At 42.3% G+C, this 5,499-nt stretch overlaps 1 long non-coding RNA gene across 2 annotated transcripts; it reads right to left on the minus strand.

Annotated features, from left to right (window-relative positions):
* Positions 1-206: 206 nt before the first annotated feature.
* Positions 207-4,188, minus strand: LOC131664126 (uncharacterized). 2 transcript variants are annotated; one of them, XR_009301916.1, is made up of 3 exons: positions 3,848-4,188; positions 1,292-1,495; positions 207-1,207 (listed from the first exon to the last, which is right to left on the minus strand). It is a non-coding gene; the product is annotated as an uncharacterized LOC131664126 (long non-coding RNA). The 2 variants fall into 2 exon arrangements; XR_009301917.1 differs by lacking the exon at positions 3,848-4,188 and adding an exon at positions 1,559-1,699.
* Positions 4,189-5,499: the final 1,311 nt, after the last annotated feature.

The following is a 5,499-nucleotide window of genomic DNA, read 5'->3' on the forward strand; positions in this document are numbered from 1 at the left end:
TAATGGATGACTGTAGCATTTGATTCACTATTCAAACTTTTAGAAATCTTAGAATCGAAAACTTAAAATGTTTTATCATCAATGAAAGAGAACAAAAAAATAACGATTCCAGTTTGAGAAAAATATTTATATTTAAAATTAAATGATAATGTATTATAAATCATTCATCAATCGCTAAAATATTTAAAAAATGTTGCAAGTAAGAACAAGGGGAAAATCGAATTGTCCCACGAGTACATTTGTATCCGATTTTCATGGCGTGTAATGATGCGAATCCCGTTACATCACGTGCAGCTTCACGCGTCATCGTCATTCTTTCTTCGTTGTTGCTGTTTCGCTTTGAATCATTGATGCGTACTACGTTAAACTGATTCTCACTGAATCGACCATTATATAAATGGAACGACTCTTTTTATAGTTATGAATATTGTATAATATAAAGACAAGTTATCCACTGACGAGGTGCGTAATTTTAGCTGTTGTTGAATCGTCGATTAAATATTTTTTTTTGGCTCAACTCCAAATTCAGAGAAACAATATAATTTTTATTGTATTCGGTTGTTAACGATGAGATTAATTGAAAATAAATTCAGTGAGAATCGGTGCACAATGATTCAAGCAGTAACTAGTTCTCTATAAATAGACTTTCGCGCGAATGCTTGCTCCGTAGTCTTTCGCAGTTCATACGAATGTTCGATAATGTAAATACAAATCATAAATAAAATTGGTATGTCGGAGAAAATTAAGCGATCAAGAGCATCGGAAGTGGGCTCGCAAAGCTAAGCAATAAAAGACGAGTGCAATTGGTTCGAGAAAAGTCCGAAAGTTCACATACATGTTCGCGGGGGCCGGTACTACATACGTACGCGCAGTCATTAGGCTTCGGGCGACAGTCGTTGAGAGTGTATTATGAGCACGATCGTACGCGCGCGCCACTTGGAAACGAAGGCCAAGGTCGTAGCCTGGTTTCATCCTTCTCTTTGCTCTCTTCGTTTCTCTCTCTCTCTCTCTCTCTCTCTCTCTCTCTCGTGCTCCGTTATTCGCGTCTGCCTGTGTATGTAAACGCTCCGTTGTACGACGCAGAAAATTGCGTTACTCAATTCGCGAGTCAACGGCCTGCTGCTGCTGCTGCTGCTGCTGCTGCTGCTGCTGCTGCTGCTGCTGCTGCTGCTGCTGCTGCTGTTTCTTGCTTTCCGTGTAGACGCGACTATCGACAAAAAAGATCTGATTTTCCCTGTTCACATGACTGTTTGATTGATTAACGCAGAGCCCGCGAGGAAAGACACCTTACCGATATCGCGTCTATTGTCCGCTCGAATGAGTTTTCTTGTAGATCATCGCACTTTTGCCGTGAGGATTATTGCTCAAGCCCCCGCCTCGCGTTTGAGTCAACGCTCTTCTAGGCTTCCAACACAGTGAGACCTCGCGGAGCGATGATTTTACAAAACATTGCTTGATTTTGATTTTCCTCTTGGACAGTTTGGTTGCACTTTATCTGGGCAGACATTCACTTATTATTATCTCCTCTGGAATATTATTCAAATCAATAAAATTTCACCTAGTCATAAATTTTAGCAGGTACCCTTACTAATACGGTTACAATGTGTGGTAAACTCAAATCATATAACAATCATAGAGAACGGACTAGCCTTTCGAATATGAGTCTATGGCGAAAATGAGATTAGGCGCAAGGGCTTCCATTTTAAACGGCACGAAGCGAATGCGATCGATCGTGGAGGACGCGCAAAAGTTCGCTCGAGCTCCAAACCCATCCTCGACGCACAACTTTTTTAATTATACACCAAGCAGTATTTGAAGCTGGGCTCGTTGCCAGAAGCCGACGTCGTCCAAGTGCATAGATGACTGCCTACAGGCGGAACGACGAATCACCAACGTTTCTTAATCTATACGATTGTGCCGCGCGATTTCAAAACGATCAGCTTTATCGCTAAAAGTTGTTTTATCGACGACATTCTTTGTTAAAACCTGCCCACAAATCGAAATAATCGTTCCGATCGTTCCAAAATAACAGCTCTTGCTGTACACAATTGATCGTCGAGAAAAATGAAAATCTGCGTACAACCTTTCAGAATGTGAAATACGAAGAAGCACCAATTACTTGTTGCCAAGTAATTTGAACAATGTCGCTGGCTATAAACGTAATAAACATCGTTGACTAGACCAAGTGCAACAAGAACGAAGACGAAAGTATTGCATATGCTATTTACAGCTATTAATTAACAATTCCAGTCCGCTGTATTTTCAATCGTTGATCGGTACGTCATCCGGCGAATCGAATCTTTGCTCAAATCAGAACTATGACAGTAATCACAAAATAAGTGGTAGTCTTAAAAAAGCGATGACGAAGCTGAAATTTATTTCGTAATTCTATCGTAGATGCATTAACGCATTAGCGATAGCAGAAGTAAAATCGGTTCACGTCTACAGCATACCAAAAGCTCATAAAATCAGATTACGAGCGCTCATTAGAGTTTCACGCACGTTCTAAGCGCTTTTCATCTTTACGCTATTCATCAATAGATAAATTGATTGCGCCGTCGATGCTTAACGTTCATCTTCCTTATAAAGACCGTCGCTTTCTGTACGTTATATCACGGCCACGAAAATGGACTGCAGTAACGATGTCGAATAGTACGTATTGATAAATGACAATCCATTTGTAATTTAAAAGCGACATTCTCTTTTTGCTTTTCGAAAAACTTGTAATAATCTTATAATCCTCTAAATGACGTTGTCAATATTAGGCGTCAATATGGATGAAAGAAAACTGGCACCAAAGTCCTTTCTATCTGCTGTGTGTATACACAGGAATGAAGGCGTAATTTTCTGCGCATCGACGAAATGTATCCTCTCTGATTCGAAGCTAAATGTTTACCGAATAAAATTATCGGAAATCATCTAGTTGCAAATGAAAGAAAAACTCGGTAACTAGTAAGTCGCTCTGCTTTTGAAGTTTACCTTGTGGAGAGTTATTATGCATAATTAAAAATAATAAGTAATAAATTTAAACAATTCTCGGCAAATAATCCATTCGAATAAATAATCTACAATTGAAAGCCGTTATTGTGCAAGCAAGCGGCGGAAAGCATTTGGTCTGGAGTATAACATTGCGGAAAAATTGAAGAAATAATTCTGAAAGAAAACGTAAATTACGGTTATGTTGTTCTCATGTAGCTTAGAGTAATTCATATGGATATTAAATTTTCGTACTGATCGACTGATCGGAATTCCAGTATAGGTATCGGCAGACCGAAAGTGGAAAAAGGCCACGGAGAATTGAAATGAAACAAACTAGTGTAAAGCAGGTAATGCAAAAACAGGATAAAATAAAAAGAAGGTGAAGGGAAACGGAGCGTTGTAATAAGTAAGCGCGAAAAATGATAAAAGGAGAGAAAGTGTAATGAAGGAAGAGTGGGCGTAGGGTATCTGGAAGCGAGTATACCAAACGCAGCAAGGCAGTCGACCGGCGCGCAGAACTTGGTCGACCCAGTTGCTCGGTGGAGCTTTGCGCTAGCTGCTCACTTTCGATTAAGTAATCCCCCAAGTGGAGAGTGCGCCGATAATGCCCCTTTAATTCTTATGAATTAAAGCGGTAAGAGTTGGAGAGCGAAGCCGCCAGTTGGGCAATTGGCGACGTGCTCCAGCGCACCGAGCCACCGAGGATTTCCCGCGGAAAGGGAAATCACCTTGCCGATCTTTCGCGATCGGCGCCACGCAATTATCGTTCTACTCAATTCGCATCTACTTTTTGTTCTACGCTCCTCATTGCAATTTACGTGTAACGTCTCTAAATTGCACAGTTGGTTCGATTCGAGACTTCTCTTACCCTCTAGCACGTACGCATTTCCTTGCCATCTCGACAGCTGCTTCAGCTGCTTTCGAGCTGTTTTCGAGTTTTGGACGTTGGTCGTTATCCGAATGCTCGTACCGGTCTCGTTCCGTCTTTCGACCTGTAGCGCCCACTATGAATTGCGAGCATTGGCACGAGATTCCTAGAAAAAAAAGGAATTCAGACGAATACATCGAGCGATTTGCATTCCAGCGGAGCCCACGAAGTGCTGGATTTTCCTTGAACCATAAAAAATCCGGTAACTGGTTGTTGAAATAACGAGATTGGTTTGAGAACGCGTTGACTGATGTTGAATGGCGAGCAGGGCAAGCGGCATCGCTCGGTCGAGCCTTATCTGGCAGGATCGTCATGAAAAGCGGATGAAAGTGAAATGGATTGGCGAGGCTCGTGGATTGAATAAAATAGAAAAGGCAAGTGAGCGGTGCGCCGGTTCTCGGATTCCGCTTGGCGAGAGAGCGCACGCTGCCGCGGCTGCCAGTCCGGATATAGGCCAAGGACATGAAAACTGGTAGCGGTGGGTAGAAATCCCACGAATCGCGCGGAGAAACGCGAGTTACGAGCGATTATGACATTTGCCCGCTCGCTCGCGTGCACGGCTTAGCCGTGGGCTGACACTCGCAGTGCGAGTCTAATAACGCGTGCATATGCGTGTTTACGCGCACTCACCACTGACCGCACTTCATTCATATTACTTTTATTGTGGATGCCGCATGCCGCTGTAGCCGCTGGCCAGACTATCAAGCGCTACCAAGCTCCCGGCAGAGCGAAAAAAAAAATTGTCGAGAGGTGTGCGCAGCAGAAAAAAAAACCCGCTCCGCTGTGATTATGCCGGCCTCTCCAGCGAAATATCTGTTATAGAGTACAGGGCTTTACTCGAAGCAATAAAAAAAAATTGTTTATCGCAGCTAGAGACGTGTACTTTCTTGAAGCGTACTGTAGTACCATTAGCACTTTTTATGCAAAAATCTAGGCGGCCACTTAGCCACTACGACTCCTTGCATAATGTTGCATGCTTTAGCCAGCAAATTAACGCTATTGATTTTGTTTGGCCTGTACAATCATATCAACACCTTGTACAGAACTACAAAACTCAGGCTAATATTCCAATTTTTTTATGCAACAGCCCAGCAAAGCCGACCATTATTCTTCAAGATACATAAATCAACTTTTTCTCTCGGTCGCTCGGTGGATTTCGTTCACGTTTTCACAAAAGTTGCTTTATTCAAATTAAGATAATCCTTAATTTTTTTCACTGTTGTTAAAAAATATATAGAACGAAGGTAAAGAAAGTGGAGTAAAGAAATTCGAACGATCGACGAGTGACCCATCCAGCAATCAAATCGATTTTACAACAATCATTTGCCACGCGTTATATTTTCAAAAGATTGCCGCCGATAGGAGTGCAAATACGTGGATGATCGGAGAAACGCGTAAAAATCAAATGTTCAGGGTTGATCCGCGTGAAATCGAACGAAGGAATGTACGCGGCTAGACGGTCGATCATACGTAGTACGGGAGGAGTAGAGGAGAGGCCTGCGAATGATTGATTCTCTATCTGTCGGTCAATCGCGCATATACGCTTTCCGATCGCGATAAAATGTTAATCGGTCGCTGACGTAGCTCGCGCA

This window comes from Phymastichus coffea, unplaced genomic scaffold (genome assembly GCF_024137745.1).
Source record: "Phymastichus coffea isolate CEN01 unplaced genomic scaffold, Cenicafe_Pcof_1.1 PCOF00040, whole genome shotgun sequence".
In the NCBI taxonomy this organism is placed as follows: domain Eukaryota; kingdom Metazoa; phylum Arthropoda; class Insecta; order Hymenoptera; family Eulophidae; genus Phymastichus; species Phymastichus coffea.